General features: G+C 41.6%; 1 protein-coding gene and 1 non-coding gene across 5 annotated transcripts in view; both read right to left on the bottom strand.

Moving 5' to 3' along the window:
* The window catches only part of EFCAB2 (EF-hand calcium binding domain 2), a 195,534-nt gene that overhangs the window by 105,055 nt on the left and 62,585 nt on the right, over positions 1-27,894 (bottom strand). The gene's annotated exons all lie outside the window — the stretch shown is intronic.
* Positions 12,332-12,435, bottom strand: LOC129459056 (U6 spliceosomal RNA). The gene has a single exon (XR_008649869.1). It is a non-coding gene; the product is annotated as a U6 spliceosomal RNA (small nuclear RNA).

Below are 27,894 nucleotides of genomic sequence, written 5' to 3'. Positions count from 1 at the left end.
TATGTCTTCCAGGAGGAACAGTCCTTGCATCCCTCTCCCCTTATACCAGGATCATGAGCTGCATGGATGTGAGAAAAAATAGCCTCTAGCTATCAGGTTCGTATTAGCAGAATCCAGTTCTACAGTGACTTATTACGCGTGCCAGACTCTGGCGTAAGGTCCTTTAAATATTCTTCCTCACTTCTTCCTCATGACAGCTTTATGTGATACGTACTATTTTACAGATGAGGAAAAATGAACCACAGAAAGGCTAAGGAATTTTCCCAAGATCACACCGGTGGCAGAAACGGGATTCACACACACAGTCCAGCACTCATGCTACCTGCCACTGCAACTGCTGCCTCTCCTAAATCTCAATCGAGCATTCGGACTTAAAGGAGAACTTTTTTTTTTTTTTTTTTTTTTTTTTTTTTTTTTATTATACTTTAGGGTTTTAGGGTACATGTGCACAATGTGCAGGTTTGTTACATATGTATCCATGTGCCATGTTGATTTCCTGCACCCATTAACTCGTCATTTAGCACTAGGTATATCTCCTAATGCTGTCCCTCTCCCCTCCCCCCACCCCACAACAGTCCCCGGAGTGTGATGTTCCACTTCCTGTGTCCATGAGTTCTCATTGTTCAATTCCCACCTATGAGTGAGAACATGCGGTGTTTGGTTTTTTGTCCTTGAGATAGTTTACTGAGAATGATGTTTTCCAGTTTCATCCATGTCCCTACAAAGGACACGAACTCATCATTTTTTATGGCTGCATAGTATTCCATGGTGTATATGTGCCACATTTTCTTAATCCAGTCTATCGTTGTTGGACATTTGGGTTGGTTCCAACTCTTTGCTATTGTGAATAGTGCCGCAATAAACATACGTGTGCATGTGTCTTTATAGCAGCATGATTTATAGTCCTTTGGGTATATACCCAGTAATGGGATGGCTGGGTCAAATGGTATTTCTAGTTCGAGACCCCTGAGGAATCGCCACACTGACTTCCACAATGGTTGAACTAGTTTACAGTCCCACCAACAGTGTAAAAGTGTTCCTATTTCTCCACATCCTCTCCAGCACCTGTTGTTTCCTGATTTTTTAATGATGGCCATTCTAACTGGTGTGAGATGGTATCTCACTGTGGTTTTGATTTGCATTTCTCTGATGGCCAGTGATGATGAGCATTTCTTCATGTGTTTTTTGGCTGCATAAATGTCTTCTTTTGAGAAGTGTCTGTTCATGTCCTCTGCCCACTTTTTGATGGGGTTGTTTTTTTCTTGTAAATTTGTTTGAGTTCATTGTAGATTCTGGATATTAGCCCTTTGTCAGATGAGTAGGTTGCCTGTTCACTCTGATGATAGTTTCTTTTGCTGTGCAGAAGCTCTTTAGTTTAATGAGATCCCATTTGTCGATTTTGGCTTTTGTTGCCATTGCCTTTGGTGTTTTAGACATGAAGTCCTTGCCCACGCCTATGTCCTGAATGGTATTGCATAGGTTTTCTTGTAGGATTTTAATGGTTTTAGGTCTAACATATAAGTCTTTAATCCATCTTGAATTAATTTTTGTATAAAGTGTAAGGAAGGGATCCAGTTTCAGCTTTCTACCTATGGCTAGCCAGTTTTCCCAGCACCATTTATTAAATAGGGAATCCTTTCCCCATTTCTTGTTTTTGTCAGGTTTGTCAAAGATCAGATAGTTGTAGATATGCGGCATCATTTCTGAGGGCTCTGTTCTGTTCCATTGATCTATGTCTCTGTTGTGGTACCAGTACCATGCTGTTTTGGTTACTGTAGCCTTGTAGTATAGTTTAAAGTCAGGTAGCGTGATGCCTCCAGCTTTGTTCTTTTGGCTTAGGATTGACTTGGCGATGCGGGCTCTTTTTTGGTTCCATATGAACTTTAAAGTAGTTTTTTCCAATTCTGTGAAGAAAGTCATTGGTAGCTTGATGGGGATGGCATTGAATCTATAAATTACCTTGGGCAGTATGGCCATTTTCATGATATTGATTCTTCCAACCCATGAGCATGGAATGTTCTTCCATTTGTTTGTATCCTCTTTTATTTCATTGAGCAGTGGTTTGTAGTTCTCCTTGAAGAGGTCCTTCACATCCCTTGTAAGTTGGATTCCTAGGTATTTTATTCTCTTTGAAGCAATTGTGAATGGGAGTTCACTCATGATTTGGCTCTCTGTTTGTCTGTGATTGGTGTACAAGAATGCTTGTGATTTTTGTACATTAATTTTGTATCCTGAGACTTTGCTGAAGTTGCTAATCAGCTTAAGGAGATTTTGGGCTGAGACAATGGGGTTTTCTAGATATACAATCATGTCATCTGCAAACAGGGACAATTTGACTTCCTCTTTTCCTAATTGAATACCCTTTATTTCCTTCTCCTGCCTGATTGCTCTGGCCAGAACTTCCAGGACTATGTTGAATAGGAGCGGTGGGAGAGGGCATCCCTGTCTTGTGCCAGTTTTCAGAGGGAATGCTTCCAGTTTTTGCCCATTCAGTATGATATTGGCTGTGGGTTTGTCGTAGATAGCTCTTATTATTTTGAGATATGTCCCATCAATACCTAATTTATTGAGAGTTTTTAGCATGAAGGGTTGTTGAATTTTGTCAAAGGCCTTTTCTGCATCTATTGAGATAATCATGTGGTTTTTGTCTTTGGTTCTGTTTATATGCTGGATTACATTTATTGATTTGCATATGTTGAACTAGCCTTGCATCCCAGAGATGAAGCCCACTTGATCATGGTGGATAAGCTTTTTGATGTGCTGCTGGATTCGGTTTGCCAGTATTTTATTGAGGATTTTTGCATCAATGTTCATCAAAGATATTGGTCTGAAATTCTCTTTTTTGGTTATGTCTCTGCCAGGTTTTGGTATCAGGACGATGCTGGCTTCATAAAATGTGTTAGGGAGGATTCTCTCTTTTTCTATCGATTGGAATAGTTTCAGAAGGAATGGTACCAGTTCCTCCTTGTACCTCTGGTAGAATTCGGCTGTGAATCCATCAGGTCCTGGACTCTTTTTGGTTGGTAAGCTATTGATTATTGCCACAATTTCAGAACCTGTTATTGGTCTATTCAGAGATTCAACTTCTTCCTGATTTAGTCTTGGGAGGGTGTATTTGTCAAGGAATTTATCCATTTCTTCTAGATTTTCTAGTTTATTTGCATAGAGGTGTTTGTAGTATTCTCTGATGGTAGATTGTATTTCTGTGGGATCGGTGGTGATATCCCCTTTTTCGTTTTTTATTGCATCTATTTGATTCTTCTCTCTTTTCTTCTTTATTAGTCTTGCTAGCGGTCCATCAATTTTGTTGATCTTTTCAAAAAACCAGCTCCTGGATTCATTAATTTTTTGAAGGGTTTTTTGTGTCTCTATTTCCTTCAGTTCTGCTCTGATTTTAGTTATTTCTAGCCTTCTGCTAGCTTTTGAATGTGTTTGCTCTTGCTTTTCTAGTTCTTTTAATTGTGATGTTAGGGTGTCAATTTTGGATCTTTCCTGCTTTCTCTTGTGGGCATTTAGTGCTATAAATTTCCCTCTACACACTGCTTTGAATGTGTCCCAGAGATTCTGGTATGTTGTGTCTTTGTTCTCATTGGTTTCAAAGAACATCTTTATTTCTGCCTTCATTTCATTATGTACCCAATAGTCATTCAGGAGCAGGTTGTTCAGTTTCCATGTAGTTGAGAGGTTTTGACTGAGTTTCTTAATCCTGAGTTCTAGTTTGATTGCACTGTGGTCTGAGAGACAGTTTGTTATAATTTCTGTTCTTTTACATTTGCTGAGGAGAGCTTTACTTCCAACTATGTGGTCAATTTTGGAATAGGTGTGGTGTGGTGCTGAAAAAAATGTATATTCTGTTGACTTGGGGTGGAGAGTTCTGTAGATGTCTATTAGGTCCACTTTATGTAGAGCTGAGTTCAATTCCTGGATATCTTTGTTAACTTTCTGTCTCGTTGATCTGTCTAATGCTGACAGTGGGGTGTTAAAATCTCCCATTATTATTGTGTGGGAGTTTAAGTCCCTTTGTAGGTCACTGAGGACTTGCTTTATGAATCTGGGTGCTCCTGTGTTGGGTGCATATATATTTAGGATAGTTAGCTCTTCTTGTTGAATTGATCCCTTTACCATTATGTAATGGCCTTCTTTGTCTCTTTTGATCTTTGTTGGTTTAAAGTCTATTTTATCAGAGACTAGGATTGCAACCCCTGCCTTTTTTTGTTTTCCAGTTGCTTGATAGATCTTCCTCCATCCCTTTATTTTGAGTCTATGTGTGTCTCTGTACGTGAGATGGGTTTCCTGAATACAGCACACTGATGGGTCCTGACTCCTTATCCAGTTTGCCAGTCTGTGTCTTTTGATTGGAGCATTTAGCCCATTTACATTTAACGTTAATATTGTTATGTGTGAATCTGATCCTGTCATTATGATGTTAGTTGGTTATTTTGCTCGTTAGTTGCTATAGTTTCTTCCTAGCCTCGATGGTCTTTACAATTTGGCATGTTTTTGCAGTGGCTGGTACTGGTTGTTCCTTTCCATGTTTAGTGCCTCCTTCAGGAGCTCTTTTAGGGCAGGCCTGGTGGTGACAAAATCACTCAGCGTTTGCTTGTCTGTAAAGTATTTTATTTCTCCTTCACTTATGAAGCTTAGTTTGGCGGGATAGGAAATTCTGGGTTGAAAATTCTTTTCTTTAAGAATGTTGAATATCGGCCCCCACTCTCTTCTGGCTTGTAGAGTTTCTGCTGAGAGATCAGCTGTTAGTCTGATGGGCTTCCCTTTGTGGGTAACCCGACCTTTCTCTCTGGCTGCCCTTAACATTTTTTCCTTCATTTCAACTTTGGTGAATCTGACAATTATGTGTCTTGGAGTTGCCCTTCTCGAGGAGTATCTTTGTGGCGTTCTCTGTATTTCCTGAATCTGAATGCTGGCCTGCCTTGCTAGATTGGGGAAGTTCTCCTGGATAATATCTTGCAGAGTGTTTTCCAACTTGGTTCCATTCTCCCCATCATTTTCAGGTACACCAATCAGACGTAGGTTTGGTCTTTTCCCATAGTCCCAAATTTCTTGGAGGCTTTGTTCATTTCTTTTTATTCTTTTTTCTCTAAACTTCCCTTCTCTCTTCATTTCATTCATTTCATCTTCCATCAGCGATACCCTTTCTTCCAGTTGATCGCATCTGCTACTGAGGCTTCTGCAATCTTCGCGTAGTTCTTGAAACTTGGCTTTCAGCTCCATCATCTCCTTTAAGCCCTTCTCTCCATTGGTTATTCTAGTTATCCATTCTTCTAATTTTTTTTCAAAGTTTTTAACTTCCTTGCTATTGTTTTGAATTTCCTCTCGTAGCTCAGAGTAGTTTGATCGTCTGAAGCCTTCTTCTCTCAACTCATCAAAGTCATCATCCATCCAGCTTTGTTCCATTGCTGGTGAGGAACTGTGTTCCTTTGGAGGAGGAGAGGTGCTCTGTTTTTTAGAGTTTCCAGTTTTTTTGCTCTGTTTTTTCCCCATCTTTGTGGTTTTATCTACTTTTTGTCTTTGATGATGGTGATGTACAGATGGGTTTTTGGTGTGGATGTCCTTTCTGTTTGCTAGTTTTCCTTCTACCAGACAGGACCCTCAGCTGCAGGTCTGTTGGAGTTTACTAGAGGTCCACTCCAGACCCTGTTTGGCTGGGTGTCAGCACCGGTGGCTGCAGAACAGCGGATTTTCGTGAGACCACAAATTCAGCTGTCTGATAGTTCCTCTGAAAGTTTTGTCTCAGAGGAGCACCCGGTTGAATGAGGTGTCAGACTGTCCCTACTGGGGGGGTGCCTCCCAGTTAGGCTGCTCAGGGGTGAGGGACCCACTTTAGGAGGCAGTCTGTCCGTTCTCAGATCTCCAGCTGCGTGCTGGGAGAACCACTACTCTCTTCAAAGCTGTCAGTCAGACAGGGACATTTAAGGCTGTGGAGGTTCTCGCTGAGTTTTTGGTTGTCTGTGCCCTGCCCCCAGAGGTGGAGCCTACAGAGGCAGGCAGGCCTCCTTGAGCTGTGGTGGGCTCCACCCAGTTGGAGCTTCCTGGCTGCTTTGTTTACCTAAGCAAGCCTGGGCAATGGCGGGCGCCCCTCCCCCAGCCTCGCTGCCGCCTTGCAGCGTGATCTCAGACTGCTGTGCTAGCAATCAGCAAGACTCTGTGGGCATAGGACCCTCCGAGCCAGGTGCGGGACACAATCTCCTGGTGTGCCGTTTTCCAGGCCCGTTGGAAAAGCGCAGTATTAGGATTCCAGGTGCCGTCTGTTTCCCCTTTCTTTGACTAGGAAAGGGAACTCCCTGACCCCTTGCGCTTCCCGAGTGAGGCAATGCCTCGCCCTGCTTCGGCTCGCGCACAGTGCGCTTCACCGACTGTCCTGTACCCACTGTTAGGCACTCCCTAGTGAGATGAAACCGGTACCTCAAGCAGAAATGCAGAAATCACCCGTCTTCTGTGTCGCTGGGGCTGGGAGCTGGAGACCGGAGCTGTTCCTATTCGGCCATCTTGGCTCCACCTCCCAAAGGAGAACTTCTTAACTATAACACAGTGCTTCCAAAGAAAGCTGTGGATATTCCCCCCCGCGACAGGAGCTTTGACCGTAGATCCAGGGCTGCACATTGTTGACCCAAGTGACAAATTTGGCCATCAGATATTTTTGTTGTTGTTGATTTTTTCTTATTACAGTTTTTTTTTTAGTCTAGGATTGGCGTGTTTATTTGTTTAGCTGGGGCATACATACATGTCATGAGTACAGTATGAACTCTGTCTGATTCTCACTTTTATATCACAGGCTGGCCCCCATAAGAATTTGGATCTATCACTCCCAGAAAATATCAGTTTTGTACTGTTTAGAAATGTACCTGCAAGAAGCAGAGGAATGGGCCAAATGACATCTTAACCCAAGTGCTCTGACTCTAAGATTATTTTTAAGAGCACACACAGACACTGTGGCTTATGTAAGAGAATGTTCTTGTCTTAGAAGACCCACACTGAGGCTGGGCACAGGGGCTCACGCCTGTAATCCCAGCACTGTGGGAGGCCAAGGTGGGCGGATCACTTGAGGCCAGGAGTTGGAGACCAGCCTGGCCCACATGGAAAAACCTTGTCTCTACTAAAAATACAAAAATTAGCCAGGCGTGGTCGTGCACACCTGTAAGTCCAGCTACTCGAGAGGCTGAGGCATGAGAATCACTTGGACCTGGGAGGTGGAGGTTGCGTGAGTCGAGATCGAGCTACTGCACTCCCATCTGGGGGATGGAGTGGGACTCTGTCTCAAAAAAAAAAAGAAAGAAAGAAAGGAAGACCCCAGTGGTGCGCACCTGTAGTCCCAGCTACTTGGGAAACTGGGCTGGGAGGACCACTTGAGCCCAGGAGTTCATGTCCATTTCCCACCTGGACAATATAGCAAGACACCTTTCTCCAAAAAAAAAGAAAAGAAAAAAGAAAGAAGATCCACAGGGAAGCATTTCAGGGAAAGGTTACAACGTTTACAATTTACTCTCAAATAGTCTAGCAAAATGGTGATGATAAAATAACAATAATAATAAAATGTATAAATACGTATGTGTGTTTGTTCGTATATAGACAGAAACGGGGGAAAGAGGGAGAAGGAGAAAGAGGAGGCGAAAACAAACGTGGCAGATCATGAGGGACTGGCGAATCTGAGTAAAAGTGTGCAGGAGTTCAGGGCAACAGTCTTACCGTTTAGAAGTTTGAAATTTTTTAAATAAAAAGATTTTATTAGAAAAAAACAAGATAAGCACATTTCACTCTCATCCATCAAAACCACAGTAATAACAAAGGATAAAAGAAATCCTGCCTCATATACATAAACTATTCATAAAACAATTTACTCTTTTGTGTTATACTATCTATATCACTTTGGCTTGAAAAGCTGGTTATGAAGGATGTCTTAATCCTCAGTTTCATAATAAAATATATTAGTTACAACATCTTCACTCAGTACTTCAGAAACTTGGCAACCCTGGATAGACCTAAAATCTTGTTTCCTGAAGTGAAAGTTGAGATGAGGCTGTGTATCAGTCTACCATTCCTTGCAGGGAAAAGAAAGGCACAGTGGACCCTTCAACATGGTATGAACAACACAAGTCCACTTAGATGTGGATTTTCTTCTGCCTCTGCCACTGGAAACAACAAGACCAACCCCTCTTCCTCCTCCTCCTCCTCAGCCTACTCCATGTGAGGATAAGAATCAAGACCTCCTCTTAAGGAGTAGTAAATATATTTTCTCTTCCTTTTTTTTTTTTTTTTGAGACAGAGTCCCACTCTATCACCCAGGCTGAAGTGCAGTGGCACCATCTCAGCTCACTGCAACCTCCGCCTCTGGGGTTCAAGCGATTCCCCTGCCGCAGCCTCTCAAATAACAGAGATTACAGGTACGTGTCACCACGTTCAGCTAAGTTTATTTTTTTATTTTTAGTAGAGACGAGGTTTCACCATATTGGCCAGGCTAGTCTCACACTCCTGACCTCAAGTGATCCGCCTGCTTTGGCCTCCCAAAGTGCTGGTGCTGGGATTACAGGCGTGAGCCACTGCACCAGCCCCTTATGATTTTCTTAATAACATTTTCTTTTTTTTCTTTCCTTTTTTTTTTTTGGAGATGGAGTCTAGCTCTCTCAACCAGGCTGGAGTGCCGTGGCACCATCTCAGCTCTCCGCAACCTCCACCTCCCAGGTTCAAGCGATTCTCCTGCCTCAGCCTCCTAAGTAGCTGTGATTACAGGCGCCCGCCACCACGCCTGGCTAATTTTTGTATTTTTAGTGGAGATGGGGTTTTACCATGTTGGCCAGGCTGGTCTTGAACTCTTGGCCTCAAGTGATCCACCTGCCTCAGCCTCCCAAAGTGCCGGGATTACAGGCGTGAGCCACCACGCCTGGCCTAATGTTTTCTCTTATTAAAGTAACATTAGTTTACTTTAGTGTAAGAATACAGTAGATAATCCATATAACATATAAAATATGTGTTAATTGACATTTATGTTATCAGTAAGGTTTTCAGTCCACAGCAGGCTGTTAGTTATGTTTTGGGAGAGTCAAAAGTTACATGTGGATTTTCAACGGTAGGGGAGATCAGTGCTCCAAACCCCCAGGCTGCTCGAGTCAAGTGTGTGTGGAAAAGACGAAGCCCTTTTCATCTTTCACGAAGGCTGATGAAAGCAGCACTGCGAGCGGCTCCCTGCTGCTGGAAGAGATGGCTTTTCAGATGGACTCGTTGAGCCCCAGGCTCAGCTCATCAGCGGCAGCAATGGCTCGCCCTCTAAAACAGAGCGGCGGCTCCCAGCTGAAGGATCACATTGACCTCAGCCCAAGGCAGCTCACCAGCCAGGTGCCTTTCAGTGCAATTCGCTGACGCAGTTGCCCAGGAAAGGCAATGTAAGAGAGCGAGTGAGAAGAAAAAAACACAAGAGCAAATGAGGAAGGAGAAGGGAGGTGGTGTTTAAATATTAATCGCCCTTTCTTCTCAAATGTCTCTTTCCTCAAATGATAATGGAATGAGATGCATTTATTTCAAAAGGCCTTCCAAATTCCTTGAGATGAGAATAAAAAGAAATTATAGCAGAAGGAAAAACGACTCAGAGCTTCTCTTGTCCTCCCATGTTCTGAAATACGGGGCTAGAGGAACAAATGACCGAATGATCCTGTGCACTATCCTCACATCCTATTTCTGGTGCCAAAGACATGGGAGAACAGCAGAAGGGGCCAGGTGGGCCCTGCACATGTCCAGATGGTATCGGGATGGAGCTGGGATCCTGGCCACAGTGGAGGACACCGTATTGCTAACAGTTCAGCCTCAGGAGTAGTGAGGATCCTAAAGGTGAGCTAAGAATGAAAGAGAAGGCAAGAAGCGGGAGGCTGAGGCAGGAGAATGGCGTGAACCCCGGGGGGCGGAGCCTGCAGTGAGCCGAGATCGCACCACAGCACTCCAGCCTGGGCGACAGCGAGGCTCTGTCTCAAAAAAAAAAAACAAAAAAACAAAAAAAAAAAAGAGAAGGCAAGAAGGAGCACAGGTCAGGAAAAGATCAGGCCATTAATTCTGAGAAAGAGAGCAAGGTCTGTCTGCAAAGGGAGACAGCTGAAGAGAAAAATGTAAAAACACTGAAATAAGTGAAAAGAAAGTTACAGGAGATAGGAAAAAAATTCATAGCTTAATGATGAAAATAAAAGGAAGAAGTTTAGAAATAAGAAAACCAGACATTAGACAGGAACTAGAAAATGAAACAAAAATATAAAATAATTGATAAAATCATATATAATATTAAGGTTGGTTAACCTATTTCTACTAAATGAAACTTTGAATTAAGTGAATTGATTGAAGATTAAAGTAAAGCTTTTAGGACAGGCTGAGGCAGGGGAATAGGGTCTGGAGGCAGAGAACCCGAGGCTGTTTCACACTGACTTCCTAGAACTAAATTGAAAGGAAAACCCTAACTTTCCAGCCTAAGTAACAAAAGGACCAGAGGCGACTCCCTTTGCAAACTCACTACCTTTTCTGGTAGGCAGATGGGAAATTGGCTGTCTGCAACAAACCAGACTGACTGCGGGTTGAGTCTTCGTTTGCATCTTTGTTCACTCCAGCCTCTGAATGGTTGCTGTCCACAACCAGTCAGACTGACGGCCTGCCAAGCCTTTGTCTGCATAGAGGTATAACTTTGTAACTTCACCCTAGCCTCTGATTGGCTGCGAAAACCAACTCCTGTTTGCACAGGGGTGTGACCTTTGTAACTTCATTTCAGCCTCTGGTTGGCTGCTGTCTGCAACCATTCAGACTGACTGTGGGCTAGCACTTCATTTACATGAGGTGGACATGAAGGGGCCAATGGAAAACTTCTAGTGGGTATTTGGACCCAAGAAGATTCTGCATCTGGTCCCTGGAGCTGCTGCTCTGGCCCACTCCCACACTGTGGAGGGTACTGTCATTTTCAACGAATCCCTGCTTTTGTTCTTTTGTTGCTTCATACTTTGCTTTGCTTTGCTGGGCATTTTGTCCAATTATTTGTTCAAAATGCCAAGCACCTGGACAACTTGCAGTCACAACCCTCAACCAGTGACAAGGCAAGGTGGCTCACACCTGTGATCCCAGCACTGTGGAAGGCTGAGGCGGGAGGACCATCTGTGTCCAGGAGTTCAAGACCACCCTGAGCAATACAGTAAGACCCTGTTTCTACAAAAAAATTTAAAATTAGCCAGGCATGGTGGTGTGTGGCTGTAGTTCCAGCTACCCTGGAGGCCGAGATGGGAGGATGACTTGAGCAGGTGAGGCTGAAGCTGCAGTGAGCTCTGCGATGCTGCCATCACACCGCAGCCTGGGTGACAGAACAAGACTCTGTCTCAACATAAATAAATTAAATTAAATTCAAGCAACCTTTTAAAACTATTTTTAACATTATTAAAATTATTAAAGAATTTAAAATTATTGAAGTTATCTTTTCAAACAACTATTTAAAAAACTGAAACCAAGCCAGGCATGGTGGCTCACGCCTGTAATCCTAGCACTTTGTTAGGGCTGGGTCGGGGGAGGGGGTACCGAGGCAGGTGGCTTGCTTGAGGTCAGGAGTTCAAGACCAGCCTGACCAACACGGTGAAATGCCATCTCCACTAAAAATACACAAACACACACACACAAATAGCCAGGCTTGGTGGCAGGTGCCTGTAATTCCACCTACTAAGGAGGCTGAGGCAGGAGAATCGCTTGAACCTGGGAGGTGGAGCCGAGATGGTGCCACTGCACTCCAGCCTGGGCAACAGAACGAGACTCCGTCTCAAAAAAATACATAAATAAATAAATAAATCCAGCCTAGGTGACACAGCGAGACTCCGTCTCAAAAACAAATAAATAAATGATAAACTAAAATCAAAAACTGAAACCAATGTAGTAAAATAAAATTAAAATAGTTTTTTAAAGTTTAATAATTCCTTCTTTTGTTAAGTTTTTGGAGTAGAGAAAAAAGATATAAACCCATTTTGATATAGTAATGGGCTGGTTATCACTGGGTCCTCATATGCAAAAAGTCCTGATTTGGATCCTTTTTTATTTCCATTGTGGTTTTATTTCCATTGTTCCAAGATCGATTTCAAGCTGCCAATTACAAACGTGAAATCACTAAAGGTGGAGTCTGGAAGAAATGCACAATAGCAGAACATTATATGGTACATCCACCATACATACACTAGACACAAATAACCTCAAAGCATAAATATGAGTAAAATATAGTAAAGTAATTACGAAGTGGTAAATTGTAAGTATTTATTACCTTTCTTTTTGTCGTTGTTAATAAAAGCATTTATTTTGCATTTTATACAGAATAACCTGAAAAAATATGGACCGCTTCACAAATGTGTGTGTCAGCCTGTGTAGGTGCCATGCTCTTCTTCTCGATGTTGTTCTGATCTTAGATAAGTGCTGCTGAAGAAAGCACCCTTGTTTTTTAATATAATTGAATTACGTCTATATAATTTATTTTAAATATAAACTAGCTTTAACAATAGTTTGCACAATTCCTGAAATTTAGCCATTAGCTCTTGTGAGCTAGGATAAGTCGGCACAGTCTGGCTCCAGCACACCACTGATGGTGAGAGTCAAAATCACTTCATTCAGACAGCTAAAGAGGCCTTCCTGGGGCCGTCCCTGTACGGGTTCATCTCCTCAACAGCGAGAGTGGCCAGGAACAACTCACTCAGTATTCTACCATGTACACAAAACAGAAATCAAATACTACTCTTGAAAAAAAATTTTTGTCCCTTTGAAAAATAATTTTCTTCCTTTTAAATCGATTTCATGGGATTAAAAAAACACTAACTCCTCAATTTTGGTAGGCTTTTGAAAGAAAATGAAAATCAACTGTTCCATATAAAGTATTTAAAATATGCTGAGACATTTGATTTCATTTTCTTTCTTTCTTTCTTTTTATTTTTTCCTTCGAGACAGAGTCTCGCTCTGTCACCCAGGCTGGAGTGCAGTGGCACAATCTCGGCTCACTGCAACCTCCGCTTCCCAGGTTCAAGCAATTCCCCTGCCTCAGCCTCCCAAGTAGCTGGGATTACAGGTGCCCACCACCACACCCAGCTAATGTTTTGTGTTTTTAGTAGAGACAGAGTTTCACCATGCTGGCTAGGCTGATCTCAAACTCCCGACCTCAAGTGATCCGCCTGCCTCGGCCTCCCAAAGTGCTAGTATTGCAGACATGAGCCACCACGCTCAGTCAACATTCGATTTCTTTTGTCAACGTAGATGTCTTCTATTGATAAGAAGTACAAACTAACTCCAAAAGCCTTTATGGTTACAAGTATTAAAAATGTTTTTCTGTACCTGTGCTATATATATAGTAGTGGGCATAGGAGTAAGACTATTTGAGAGCAAATGAGCCCCAATAAGGTGGCCCAATCGTGGTGTCATCATTTAATTATGTATAGCATTTGGACCACTTAAAATGTTTGACCCGGGGAAGCTTGATTCTTGGCAGGTTGGCATTTAGTGGTTGTAGTATCACGTTCCTGACACAAGGGGGAGCCAGTGCCATTGAGCTAGGCTATGACTTCAGTTTAAGGGCAGCCTAAGGTCAAAAACACCAAAGTGAAGGCCAGATTCAGAACATTTCACACGATTATAAGAGACAAAAAAAATAGGCAAAACATTTTACCTGCTCTATTAAATAGCTAATATTATGCTAAGGATAAGAGAACATTTAAAGCAATCCAAAAATGTCTAAGGACAAAGCAGGATTTGAAAATGGTTTTCATTCATTTAACAAATATTTGAACCCTATGAGTGCTGGTATCGTTTACAGAACAGCAGAGAACAAAATAAAGACCTCGCCCTTACGGAGGGCATTTTTCACACATGAACCTTATTTTGGAAAAGCCATGAAATGAAGGTAAAATAATGACTAAATCTCTTTATTCAGCAGAGCTATTCTGTTCAAAAAAGACCTCTTTTATCCAAGGTCCCTCTAATCAAGAGATCACGTCTCCACTGCTAAGATATGCTTCCTGAACACCTGGTTCTAACTTGCTGCAGTATTATTTCTTATATAGTCCTATGTGCTAGAGTTTGTAGCCCCCTAATAAACTCTGGATCTTCTGTATATCATTAAAAACAAAAGCTCTATAAAATACTGGATATTACAGAGTGACTGAGAAATAATTTAACCACACAGTCACTTTTCATCTGCCATGGCGCAGGCACTCCCCTCGGCACTGTGATTACTATGAATTAGGCAAAATAACTGCTGTAACGGAACTCACAATCAAGGGAGTGAAAGAATAAACATAAATAAATCTAAGCGAATTTTAGGTAGTGATAAATACAATGAAGAAATCAGCACCATAACCATCATTTTCATAGCTCTATCAGTTTGCTAGGGCTGCCATAACAAATTACCACAGACTGTGTGACTTAAACCACAGAAATTGATTTTCTCGGTTCCGGAGGCCAGAGGTCCTAGATCAAGGTGTCAGCAGGTCAGCTGCTTCTGAGGCCTTCCTCAATTTGTAGGGGCCACTTTTTCTCCCTGTGCTCTCACCTGGTCACCCCTCTGTGCGTGAGCATCCCAGTGTCTCCCTGGGTGTCCAAACTTCCTCTTCCTAGGAGGACACAAGTCAGATTGGATTAGGGCCCACCCCAATGGCCTCATTTTAACTGAATCACCTCCCTTTTGTTTGGGCTTTTTAACTTAATCACCTCTTTAAAGACCTTATCTCCAACTAAGGTTTCATTCTGAGGTATACTGGAGGTTAAGACTTTCAAACACGAATTTGGAGGGGACGTAATTCAGCCCATAACAATAACAATAATGACATCTTACAACTTACTGCCACCACCAAGCTTGCCTGGCCACCACTCCCCCTTGCCGGCACCACTGCAACAGACCACAGGCTGTCATTCTGCTTCTGCTCTTGCCGGCCATCTCAATCCATTCGCACAGCAGCCAGAACAATCTTTTTAAAATGAAAATCATAACATGTAATGCCCTGCTTAAAACCCTTCAATGGCTTCCTGGTCAACTTCTTCCTGATAAACTGCACTGAGAAACTTCTTTTTCACGGCATGTAATATATCATTTGGCCCTGCCACGCTTTTTGGCTTGATCTTATAGCACTCTCTAGCGACCTCACAGGTACACTATCGTCTTTGCTTTTCTCCAGCATCCTAATACTTTCCCCTTCAAAGGGCCTTTATATTTGCTCTCCCCTAGTTCACACAGCTGACTCCTTCTAATCTTAAAGTTCTTATCTCAAAAATTACTTCCAGAGACACACTCCCTGACCAGAACGTCTAAACTATTCCAACCCACCTAACCACACCCCAATCTCTAATGTATTATCCTACTTTATTTTCTTTCTAGCACATGTTGTTATATCATCCTGTTTTATTTACAGGTAGCATTTATTACTATTTGAAATTGTATTTATTACTTGTTTACTTTTCTATTATCCATCTTTTTCCTCTAAAATATAAGTTCCTGGAGGGCAGAGGCCTTGGCTTTCATTGCTATATTCTAACACCTAGAAAAAGCTCACACTTCATAAGAAATCAAATATTTGTTGAATAATTCATGTTTGTGTGTTTGGTTTTTTTTTTGTTGTCTTTTTTTTTTTTTGAGATGGAGTCTCGCTCTGTCGCCCAGGTTGGAGTGTAGTGGCGCGATCTCGGCTCACTGCAAGCTCCGCCTCCCGGGTTCGATCCATTCTTCTGCCTCAGCCTCCCCAGCATCTGGGACTACAGATGCCTGCCACCACGCCCGGCTAATTTTGTGTATTTTTAGTAGAGACGGGGTTTCACCATGTTAGCCAGGATGGTCTCGATCTCCTGATCTTGTGATCTGCCCGCCTCGACCTCCCAAAGTGCTGGGATTATAGGCGTGAGCCACCCGTGGTGGGCCTTGTATGTTTGTTTTTTATAGGCAGAGCCTCGCTATGTTGGCCAGCATGGTCTTGAACTCCTGGGCTCAATCGATCCTCCCGCCCCAGCCTCCCAAAGTGCTGGGATTACAGGCACGAGCCACCGTGCCCAGCCAATAATTAATGAATTTGTAGAACACTTTATAGCTTGAAAAATGCCTTTCACTTAAACAGTACTTTCATATATATCCACTCATTTAATTCTAATGTCAATCTATATTATACTCCCCATTTTAAAAATAAGGAGACTAGAACTTTGAGACAATATCTGACTCGCCCTGCTAGTAACATAGCTAGTCTGGAGCAAAATCAGAAATTGGTCCCATCCTCTGACTCCTGGACTTGTCTCTCAGCACTTTTCGCAATAACATCTTAGAACAAATCTTGATGGCGAGTGTGATTCGAGCTGAAAAGTAGTGGCAGAGAAAAAGACTCAGGTGCAGACCAGACCCTATGCTGTCTGCACATTTCACCAAGACACCTTGGTCATAACAAGGGTTTCATAAATGTTTACTGAATTAATAGACTACAGCATTTTTCTGTGTTGGGAAAGGCCTAAGTTAATTCTAAATTCCACATTGCCCAATGGCTGCCAACTGCCCAAACAAAAGGAGAACAAGCCACCACTGTCCTGGAATTTCCTTTTTAAAAACGACACTGAAACGCCACTTGGCAAAAACCACAGTAATAACAGTCACAGGCAAGATCGACCGACGGATGCTACTTGTGGGCCAGAGTTTGAGGGGAATCAATATTTGCACAGTCTCAAAGTATCTCCTCCAAGATATTTACCAAATACAAAAGGAAAATTCATAACTTTGCTGTGGGGAAACCTGGCAGACACTACACTATCTTAAGCAAGCAATTAAGGTTAACATCATCAGTACTAAAGCATAGCAACATCACGTATTCCCTGACATGATGCTCTGAGAAGGGCACAAACTCACTTGTGTGTAGTATTCTCGCCAAAAATATACTGCCTCAATCTAATCACAGGAAAATATCTGGCAAACCCAAACCGAGGGACATTCTAAAAAAGAATTCAGCAGGATTTTTCAAAAGTATCGAGGTCATGAAAGAGGAACTGTCACAGATTGGAGGGCTAAAGAGACAAGACGACAAGACAAGACGACAGGGTTCTACATGGATCCGGGGACAGAGGAGGGAATTCGTGGAAAAACTGGTGAAGCTCCAGTATGTCTCTAGTTCAGTTGATGGTACTGAACCAATGTTAATTTCTTGGTTTTGATCATTGTAGTGTAGTTATGTAAGATGTGAATGGGGTGAAGGATACACAGAAACTCTCTTGCACAACTTTTTTTTTTTTAGAGGCAGAGTCTCACTCTGCTGCTCATGCTGGAGTGCAGTGATGCCATCATAGCTCACTGCAGCCTCGAACTCCTGGATTCAAGCAATCCAACCACCTCAACCTCCTGAGTAGCTAGAACCACAGGCATGTGCCACCATGTTTGGCTTTTTTTAAAATTTTTTGTAGAGACAAGGTTTCATTATATTGCTCGTCCTGGGTACTATTTTTTTTTTTGCATTTATGTAACTCTAAAATTATTTCAAAATAAAATTTTTTTTAAAAAACTGGATAACATTTCACTGTGTATACATATCACATTTTCCTTATCCATTCATTTGGACACTTAGGTTAATTCCCTATATTTGCTATTGTCAATAATGAAGTAAATAAGGGGGTGCACTAAAAAGATTAAATTTCAAAATAATGGCATACTAGATTCCTTTTTTCTCTGTGGTCAAGGAATGGAAATTTCTGGTTAATCAAATATTTTTAAGAGTTACCACTTTTACACAATATCAGGGATATTAGCCATTTACAATATAAGATTTTTCTCAAGGTGCTATTTATCTCTTGATTTTATTTTTTTTTGGCTTGAAATTTTATTATGTAAAATTTTATTAAATTTTAAAATCTTTTTACTTCTGGCTTTTGTTTTATTTTTCCTACTCCAATTTTATAACAGAATTCATTCATATTTTTAAATACTTAAGATTTTGTTTTAAACCTACATACTTGCTGAACACAAACTTTATCTTACTATACAGCATGAAGTACAGATCCAATTTTATATTTTTCCAAATAGCTATCCAGTTAAAGCTATCTTTTCCCCACACATCAGAGATGCCATTTATATTCTATATTAACTTTCCATATGCACTTGGAACAATTTCTGGATTTTCTATTCTATTTCATTGATCCACTATGCCACACTGTTTTAACAATAGACGATTTGTAATATGTTTTAATATCAAATAAAGCTAAACTCACCTCCTTACTCTTATCAGAGTTTTTTTGCCAATTCTTGCTAACTTATTTTTCATGTGAAAATTAAAATTCACTTATCTAGCTCCAGAAAAGATCTGTTGATATTTTAATTGAGATTGTGTTAACTTAATAAGTTAATTTAGGATTATTTGGCATCTTTATAATTTTAAGTCCTCTTATCCAAAAACATGGTATGTCTATTTGTTCATATATTTTTATATATTTCAGGTTACCCAAATATAGCATTTATATGGTTTTTGTTATATTTTTGTCTACAAATTTTAGCTTTTTTGTTGCTATTGTAAATGAGTCTTATTTTCTATTATATCATCCAACTGGGCATTGTTTGTATAGTTGAACACTCTTGATTTCTATGTATTAATTTTATTCCCTACTATAGCAAATATTATTTTTCTTTGTAGTTTTTCCATTAATTCTCTCGAGGTTTCCAGATATTTAATTATATATCTGTGAATAAAGATAGTTATTTCTTCTATCTTTTCCACCTCCTACCATTTAACATCAAATACTTATGTGTCTGTTATCACCTGTCTAATTGTATTGGTTAATACCTCTAGTCAATACTAAATAATAACAGCAAATGTGGATATCATTATCTTATTCCTGACATTAAGAAAATGCTGTTTGTGCCTTCTTTATTAGGTAAGAAACTAGATTTTGGGCTGAAACACACATATTTTATGCTAAGAAAGCATGTCCTTAATTTCTACTTTATTGAGTCTTTAAAATTATGAGTGTGTGAATTCTGTCAAATGCCTCTATAGAGATGATCCTATGATTTTTCTTCACAGATCTGCTTATATGATGAATTACATTAATAAACTTCCCAACACAGAACTATTTTTACATTTCTGGAATGAACCTCCTTTTGCTTACGCATGCCACTGAATTTTGTTGCTAACATTTTATTTACAATTTTTGTACAGATATTCATAAGATTGTTTTGTAGGATTTTTTAATGCAATCTTTATTAAGTTTTTGGTGTCAACATTATATTTACTTTGGAAAAAGAATTTGGAAGTTTTCCTTCTTTTCCTATTCTCTGAAAGAGATGAAGTAGCACTAGAGCTAAAATGTTCTTCTTTGATAGAATTTTTTTTTTTTTTTGAGATGGAGTTTCACTCTTGTTGCCCAGGCTGGAGTGCAATGCCACCATCTCGGCTCACTGCAACCTCTGCCTCCCAGGTTCAAGCGATTCTCCTGCCTCAGCCTCCTGAGTAGCTGAGATTACAGGCATGTGCTACCACACCCGGCTAATTTTTTTGTATTTTCAGTAGAGATGGGGTTTCACGATGTTAGCCAGGATGGTCTCGATCTCCTGACCTCGTGATCCGCCTGCCTCGGCCTCCCAAAGTGCTGGGATTACAGGCGTGAGCCACTGCGCCCAGCTGATAGAATTATCCTATGAAACTATCTGGATTGAAGCATTTTGGTGAGAGAACTCTGAAAATTTGCATAATGATTCTATGTAAATTAGTGTGTTTAGATTTTTTATCTTTATGAGATCAGTTTGTTTGTTTTGCTTTTTTCATCAATTGATTTTTTAAGTGTATAATCCAGTGGTTTTTAGTATATTCACAAGGTTGAGCTACCATCACCACCATCTAATCCTAGAACATTTTAATCACCCCATAAAGAATCCCCATACCTGTTAGCAGTTACGTCCATCCCTCCCTCCCCTTACCTACTCACAACCACTGATCTGTGTGTCTACAGATTTGCCTGCTCTAGACATTTCACATAAATGTCATACACATGTGGCCTTCTGTGTCCAGCTTCTTTCATGTAGCAGAATGTTTTCTAGGTTCATCCGTGTCGTAACACATATCAGTACTTCATTCCTTTTTATAGCTGAACAATATTCTATTTTATGAATATATCACGTTTCGTTTATCCACGCATCACCTGATTGACATGTGAGTTGTTTCTATTTTTTGGCTAGTATAAATAATGCTACTATGATCATTCATCCACAAGTTTTTGTGTGGACGTATGGACGTATTTTTTCATTTCTCATCAGTATATGCCTAGGAATGAATTTGCTGGGTCATATGGTAACTCTACATTTAACTTTCTCAGGAACTACTAAACTGTTTTCTAAAGTGGCTGCACCATTTTATATTTCCACCAACATTAGCCATCTTTCATTTTTGAAATTACAGCCATCCTAGTGGATCTAAAGTAGTATTTCATTATGGTTTTGATTTGCATTTCCCTGATGACTAATGATGCTTAGCATATTTTCATGTGTTTTTTTGGCGATTAAATAATCTTCCTGGCCAGGCGCGGTGGCTCACGCTTGTAATCCCAGCACTTTGGGAGGCCGAGGCGGGCGGATCACGAGGTCAGGAGATCGAGACCACGGTGAAACCCCGTCTCTACTAAAAAAATACAAAAAATTAGCCGGGCGTGGTGGCGGGCGCCTGTAGTCCCAGCTACTCGGAGAGGCTGAGGCAGGAGAATGGCGTGAACCCGGGAGGTGGAGCTTGCAGTGGGCCGAGATCGCGCCACTGCACTCCAGCCTGGGCAACAGAGCGAGACTCCGTCTCAAAAAAAAAATCTTCCTTAGAGAAATGTCTATTCAAATACTTTGTCCACATTTTAATTGGGTTATTTGTCTTTTTATTGTTGTCAGTTTTTTATATATTACAGGTACTAGACCCCTTATCAGATATATGATTTGCAAATATTTTCTCCCATGCTGTGGCTTGTCTCTTTATCTTCTTGACAGTGTCCTTTGAAGCACAAAAGTTTTCAATTTTGGTGAAATTCAATTTATCTATTTTTGTCTTGGGTTGCTTGTTTTAGTATTATAGCTAAGAAACCACTGCCTAATCCAAGGTCACAAACATTCACACCAATGTTTTCTTCTAAGGGTCTTAAATTTTAGCTCTTTATTGAGATCTTTTATCTTTTTTTTCTGAGACAGTCTCGCTCTGTTGCCCAGACTAGAGTGCAGTGGTGCGATCTCGGCTCACTGCAACCCCCGTCTTCCAGGTTCCAGCGATTCTCCTGCCTCAGCCTCCCAAGTAGCTGGGATTACAAGTGTGTGCCACTGTGCCCAGCTAATTTTTGTATGTTTAGTAGAGATGGGGTTTCACCACATTGGCCAGGCTGGTCTTGAACTCCTGACCTCAGGTGATCCACCTGCCTTGGCCTCCCAAAGTGCTGGAATTATAGGCGTGAGCCACTGCGCCCAGCCCTTTTATCCATTTTGAGTTAATTTTCTTTTTTTTTTTTTTCTTCGAGACAGAGTCTCGCTGTCGCCCAGTCTGGAGTGCAGTGGCACGATCTCGGCTCACTGCAGGCTCTGCCCTTTGGGGTTCACGCCATTCTCCTGCCTCAGCCTCCCGAGTAGCTGGGACTACAGGCGCCCGCCACCTCACCCGGCTAACTTTTTGTATTTTTAGTAGAGACAGGGTTTCACTGTGTTAGCCAGGATAGTCTCGATCTCCTGACCTCGTGATCTGCCCGCCTCGGCCTCCCAAAGTGCTGGGATTACAGGCGTGAGCCACCGCGCCCGGCAAGTTAATTTTCATATATGGTGTGTGGTAGGGTCCAACTTCATTCATTTGCATGTGGATATTCAGTCATCCTAGCACCATGTATTGTAAAGACTATTGTTTTTTCTATTGAATTGTCTTGCCGCCTTTATTGAAGATCAATTGACCATAAGTGTAAGGGTTTATTTCCAGACTCTCAATTCTATTCCACTGATGTATGTGTCTAGCCTTATATCATCATGCTAGTATCACAGTCTTAATTACTGTAGCTTTTCAGTAAATTTTGAGATCAGGAAATGGGAGTCCAACTTTGTTGTCCTTTTTCAAGATTGTTTTGGCTATTCTAGGTCCCTTACATTTCTATATGAATTTTAGAATTAACTGTCAATTTGTTAAAAAAAAAAGGCAAACAGGATTTTGATAAAGATTGCAATGAATCTGTTAATCAATTTGGGGAGTATTGCCATCATAACAACATTAAGTCTTCCCATCTATATACATATGACTAGGACTGGTTCTGGCGAATTGTATTTTACTAGAAAGTTGGCCATTTTAGCTAGGTGTTCAAATTCACTTGTATAGAGTTGTACAAATGACTCTCATTAGATTTGAAATTTTCCTATGTTTTAATGATTCTGTCTCCTAAGTTATCTTGCATTTGTACTTTCCCAAATAAGACACTGCTACTGATTTATCTTTCTATTAACCTTTTGCAAAAAAAAAAAAACAACAAACTTTCATTTATTGGTTCCTACTGTTACACTGTTTCCCAACCCCATTAATTCTGTTTTTATCTTCATTAATTTCTCCTTTCTGCTTTCTTTCAGTTTACCTATTTTTCCTAGCTTTTTTGAGTTGGATGTTCTGTTCAATTTTTTCATGCTTTCATTTTTCTTTATATAGGCATTTAATGAGTCTTAATTTGGTTGTATCTCACAGATTCTAACATCATTTCCATTTTTTTTTTTTTTTTTTCCTGAGATGGAGTCTCATTCTGTTACCCAGGCTGGAGTGGAATGGCATGATGTTGGCTCACTGCAACCTCTGCCTCCTAGGTTCAAGCAATTCTCTTGCCTCAGTCTCCCAAGTAGATGGGATTACAGGTGCACGCCACCATGCCTGGCTAATTTTGGTATCTTTATTAGAGACGGGGTTTCGCCATGTTGGCCAGGCTGGTCTTGAACTCCTGACCTCAAATGATTTGCCTGCCTTGGCCTCCCAAAGTGCTGGGATTACAGGCATGAGCCACTGCACCCAGCTTGTCATTTCCGTTTTCAAATCTAGTTTCCATTATTGTTATTTTCTTATAAGTTTTCAATTTAATTTTCCTAAAATTTTACCTTTGAACTAAGAAGGGCTTTTTTTATATAGACTTTAAAAATGTTTTCCAGGTTAAGATACAGATTTAGGTATGGAAGAGATTTCCCAGAAAGGGCGTAAATGAAAAGAAGGATGGAGATGAAACTCTAGCAGACATTAATAGTCCAGATAGAAAGATAATCATCCCAAAACAGAGGCTGAGAAAAAAGAGTCAGAGGTGTTGGATGAAAACAAAAGATGCCGGGCGTGGTGGCTCATGCCTGTAATCCCAGCACTTTGGGAGGCTGAAGCAGGTGGATCATTCGAGGTCAGGCATTCAAGACCGGCCTGGCCAACATGGTGAAACCCCATCTCTACTAAAAATAAAACAGCCGGGCATGGTGGTGCACGCCTGTAATTCCAGCTACTTGGGAGGCTGAGGCAGGAGAATCACTTGAACCCAGGAAGCAGAGGCTACAGTGAGCCGAGATTGCACCACTGCACTCCAGCCTGGGCAACAGTGAGACTCTGTCAAAAAAAAAAAACAAAAGAAAAGAAAGAAAGAAAGGAAAGGAAAGGAAGAGAGAAAAGAAAAGAAAACAAAAGACAATGGTATGAAAAATAAAGTAAGAGACAACAACCTCAGGAAAAACAGTTTGAACAGGATGGGATGGAGAGATAGAAGTGAAATTACAAATTGCACGTTGAAGAAGGAACAGAGTGCTCAATAAACAGCAAACTCTATTTTTAAGATTCTTAGCTATAAAGAGAAAGATAATCACAGGGCATTAGCCAGGGGTTTTAGTGGGTGGAAATTTTTTGGTTTTGTTTTATATAGAAGGCGTTTGTGGGAGAAGGTATTTCATCCATAATCCTTAATATCCTTTTCCCAACGTAGACAAGGGCATTCCACGCTCACTGCCCTGGGAGAGGAGAACTCGGCAGAATACAGTTGGCAGGGTGAGTGCCCAGGAAAGCTTTGTTATGAAAAGGGATAGTTACTTCCCAGGGTGTGGCTAAGGCCCATAAGCTACCCACACCTGCACCTGTGGAGACATCCTTGATCCTGCCTGGCTTTGGGCTGCGGGTTCATAAAGGTCACCAGGTCCAGTTGGGTTGGAGAGCCCCCCGTGTGCCAGCTCTGTGCTGCTCTTTCGCATGCAGTTCCAGACTAGCCGCGCTGTGAGGCCGCTCTGAAGCCCACCCAGGATTAAGAACTACTGCTCTGGTCCGCACGCCAATGGATCTACCATCCTAAAGCTAGAGTTTGCTTTCTTTTTTGGGTTTTGTTTTTTTTTTTTAAATCCTGAGATGTTGCTCAAGCTGGTCTCGAACTCCCAAGCTCAAGCAATCTTCCGTCTCAGCCTCCTGGGTAGCTGGGACACCAGGCGTGCACCACCACACCTGGCTAGGGTTTTCTTTCTAAAAGCCCAAATCTCATCTTATCCCTTCTCAGCATTTATGGATTTGTATTGCTTACACAATGAAATCCAGGATCCTAGAGCATCAAACAAGATCATTCACTGAATGGCCCCGGCCCACCTTTACAGATTCATTTCCTAATAACACCACACAACTAGTTACATACCCTCAGCTAATATTATCACACTGTATATAGAAAAAGACAATGTTGTATGCATTACAGAACTCAAATAATAAACACATTTTGTCATCAGTAAGTTTATAACTTAGGAGAGACAGAAATACAAGCTTTCAGTAAAACACAGAAGTACTCAGAGTTACGTGAGCAGAGGAAACATGGCATAAATGAGCTCAGTAGAAATGAGCTGTTACAAAATGGACTCAGTAGTTTTAAGAAAAAACAAACATTTGAGTGTCACTTCTCAGTAATCAAAAAAATGAAACAGAAGATGGCGATGGGTTAGGAGCTGGTGTAACTACCATCCCTTTAAATTAACCAAAAGCTTACTTGAATTACAGCACTTACAGCCGGGCTCCTGGGCTGGTTTCATTACTGCATGGCACCTCTGAACACTTGTTTCTAACCCCTTTAAAGATAAAAATAATGAATTCCCATGCTACCTGGGCCCTGCTACTATAAGCAAATCTTCTCCCTTTCATAGCCGTTTCAATAGCATGCATGCCCGTCTTGTCTTTCTCACCTCTCCCTCTCAGACACCTCGCCTTCCTATATATGAAGATGAAATGGATGAAGTTTTGTTACTTCTTCTATCTGTGATATAGAAAACACTGAATTCTATTGCTACAGTTGGCCATGGTAAAGATGGAGCTTACTTGCTCTGTGTATAAAGTGGTACCACTAGTTACTAACCCCTACCTTCCTGCAAATAAATTCAGAGGCAATTTCAGAAAACTCTGGAACTCTTGCATGAATCTAAACAAGTGTATTGACAACCACAGCTTGGGATTCGGGGAGGAAGTCTTAAAGAGAGACATTCTTTATGTCATGCTTATCAGGAGTAGCAAAGCGATGATTGCTCTCCCATACCCCATCAGCCCTCCCTGAAGGGGGCCATCCTGTTAACCAACTTCCGCCTGGGACAGTGCTCACCAAGATACCTAAGGAACCCAAACCCTTCCTTGGGTCCCTGTGGAGCAAAATCAATAATGCCACTATGTGAGGATAGCAGCCACTGCTGTAACAAACTCCAGCCTCCAGTGGCTTAACACAATAGTCATGGAGGTGGCTCACATAAAATCCAAAATGGATATTTTCCTGATCGGTGGATGGCTTTCCTCCAAAAACTCATTCAGGGACCCAGCTCCTTCCATCTTGTGGTTCCATAATTTTCAACATATGGCTTCCAATGTCACTCTACTGTGTATATCAAGCTGTAAAGGGAAAAGCACCTCCCACGTGGGAGGTTTCCATGGACTGGGCCTAGAAGTGGCACCCATTACCTCCATCCACATTTCACTGGTAAAAACTAGGTCACATGGTCTAGCTAGACCATAGTTCCCAGCTCCCCTCTATCTGCAAGAGAATTTGGGAATTACAGTACAGCTATGGGCTCAGGAGGAGAGGAAACAGAATTAGACTATGCAATCTCCACCACAGCTGACCACCATGACACGAATCACTAGCAGGGAGGGGGATGGTAATAAACCAGTGAGTTTACCACAGAGTTCCAACTGTTGGCCTAGAAACTGGGTTGGAATGGCCTAACATTAGGCTCATACAACCTCATTAGGATTTGGGGGTAACTATATCAGATGAGCAGTAAGGTCTCTGCCAAATCCACACTTCCCTCCCCAGAGTTTCTGAATGTATAGGTCGCTATGCTTTGTACCACTGGACCTGCCTCCCTAGACACAGATGCTTGAACCAGGTATGGCTACTTAACCAAAAAAAAGGCGCCTCTCTATAGGTCTGCAGTTGAGCTCTGCTCAACAAAGGCACACACTACCGAATATTGACAAATGACCAAAGCAGACTTTTCTTCTTTCTTCCTTGGGAGTTTTAAAGCAAGACATACAGATGGAAGAGAGATGGAAGAGGAATGGCACAGAGAGAGAAGGCAGGATGCAGAATCATAAAGCATCTGAAGCCATGAGGAGGTAGATGCAAAGGAGTAGGAGACATACAGCAGAGATCAAATCAGTCAGGAGCAAAATAGGAAGAATCTGGAAAAGAAGAAATAAAAGCAGGTGAGTAGAGTCACCAGCATGTTAGATTACCAGTTGACGTGGAGTCACCAGAGTGACTTGAAATACGAGAGCCCCTGTGTTCCCTTAATGGCAATGAATGTCCTTCCAGTACACTGAGGCTGGAATGCTGCTGAGGGGACTTTTTGCTATTCCTTATATAAACAAATTCCTTGTATTCAATGGCATTGTATTTGCATATAACCTATGCACATCCTCCCATATACTTTAAATCCTCTCTGGATTACTTATAATACCTTCTATCACTTACACTTATTTCCAAATATGTCCTTACAAGAAACTTGCTCGAACTGAGAAAACTTAAAGAATATTTGTTCCTATCCAACCTGACAGAGCTTGACCAACAGAATGATGAAAAGGAGCCCAGTTTCCAAACAAGTGTGGGGCCACAGGAATACACAGTAATACTTTCTTGGTTTGTGTCCATTCTATATTTCAAAGCTAATAAAGAAACTACCATGAGCTGTTCTTTGTGATGCATTTGCACGAAGTCTTCCACACTTTTCGAGTGAATCTAATATTAGATTTCCTCTGTTAAGGAGAATAGGTTGAGGCTGCAGAACGTATGAATCTGGAAGCCACAGAGGGTACACACCCAGAGGCCTCAGGAAGTACACTCTCTGAAACCACCAATCCTCAGAGAGCCTCTGGCTCCCCACTTTTGAAATCATACAGCAAAATTTGCACTTCATCAAGACAGTCCAGCAAAAACAACAGGCCGGGCACAGTGGCTCATGCTTGTGATCCCAGCACTTTGGGAGACCAAGGAGGGTGGATCGCCTGAGGCCAGGAGTTCAAGACCAGCCTGGCCAACATGGTGAAACCCCGTCTCTACTAAAAATACAAAAATTGGCCAGGCATGGTGGCTCCTGCCTGTAATCCCAGCTACTTGGGAGGCTGAGGCAGGAGAATCACTTGAACCCAGGATATGAAGGTTGCAGTGAGCTGAGATCACATCATTGTACTCCAGTCCGGGTGACAGAGTGAGATTCCATTTCCAAAAAAAAAAAAACAGGGCTGGGCACAGTGGCTCACACCTGTAATCCCAATACTTTGGGAGGGCTGAGATGGGCAGATGACCTGAGGTCAGGAGTTCCAGACCAGCCTGGCCAACATAGTGAAACCCCTTCTCTACTAAAAATACAAAAATTAGCTGAGCATGGTGGCGGATGCCTGTAATCCCAGCTACTTGCGAGGCTGAGGCAAGAGAATT

This window comes from Symphalangus syndactylus, chromosome 19 (assembly GCF_028878055.3).
Source record: "Symphalangus syndactylus isolate Jambi chromosome 19, NHGRI_mSymSyn1-v2.1_pri, whole genome shotgun sequence".
NCBI classification, from domain to species: domain Eukaryota; kingdom Metazoa; phylum Chordata; class Mammalia; order Primates; family Hylobatidae; genus Symphalangus; species Symphalangus syndactylus.
This window is presented reverse-complemented; position numbering and strand designations above follow the sequence as displayed.